This window comes from Sinocyclocheilus anshuiensis, unplaced genomic scaffold (genome assembly GCF_001515605.1).
Source record: "Sinocyclocheilus anshuiensis isolate Anshui unplaced genomic scaffold, SAMN03320099.WGS_v1.1 scaffold63, whole genome shotgun sequence".
NCBI lineage: Eukaryota > Metazoa > Chordata > Actinopteri > Cypriniformes > Cyprinidae > Sinocyclocheilus > Sinocyclocheilus anshuiensis.
In genome coordinates, this window is record NW_015552625.1 from 4,754,037 (window position 1) to 4,755,190 (window position 1,154).

Below are 1,154 nucleotides of genomic sequence, written 5' to 3' on the forward strand. Positions count from 1 at the left end.
GGCTGAGTTGCGCATTTCAGAGCAACCAACAGTTTAGTTCCTGAAAGGATCTGTTTTAGAAAAAAAAATTGGTTGATTGAATGATTCAATGACTCACTCATAAGTTACTTGTTTTGTTCCTGAGTGAATTATTGACTGTGTCATAAAGCTTGGGTTGCTGACTTGTTGCCTTATCGGGCAATGACTTTGCAGACAGCATTTGTGCATGAAGGGACCTCACAAAACTGATTTTTGGACAGATTTCTGGGGCGGCATGATTTACAACAAAACAGAGCGAGTTTAAGTGATAAGCAAGTGAATATTTAATTATTGCAATAGTAATTTCTCGTTAGAAATACTGTCAAAAGTGGAAAAGGTTTGTCAAAAATTTATATTTACCATAACCATAATGGAATGGAATGCACAGGATTGTGGGATATCAAAGTGAAGGATACATTTATGCTGCCTTCAAAAATCAATCAGATGAAGGTATCTCAGGAGACAGTAAGTCTATTAAGCTAATGTTGGATTCAGACATGCCTTGATGCCTAATGCATCCTCTGAAGGCAGCATTTTTCAGCTTTCGGATGCAGCCAGTGTTTTTGAATGAATTGGTTTAGTGAATAATTAAATGACTTGCTCACTTTTCTGTTACTGAGTGAATCAGTTGAGTGAATGATTTAATGACTCTCTCATAAGTCATTTGGCTTGTTCCTGAATGAATATGTTGAGTGAGTGATTCAATGGCCTCACTTATAAGTCACCTGTTTAATTCCTGAATGAATGAGTGTCCTAGAAAACTTCAGCTGAGGGAATGATTCATTGACTCACTCATTAGTCACTTGTTTTGTTCCTGAATTCATCTTTTTTTTTTCAGAATGAATCAGAGGACTCATATGTTGATCGATTCATATAGCCAGTCACTTGTCACCAACAACTGGTGTATCAATGTAGAATCCCCACCACTAATGCACAGACTGACAGTCTGTCTTGAACGTGCAATCACAGACAAGTGGAGTGATACAAATAGTGAAAAGTCCCAGTGCTGACAAATGCATATTAGATTTATAACAGGCTCATACAATATATGATAAACACTATTTAATTTTGAACGATTCAAGGTATAGTGGAAATGTATGTATGTGTGTGTGTGTGTGTGTGTGTGTGTGTGTGTG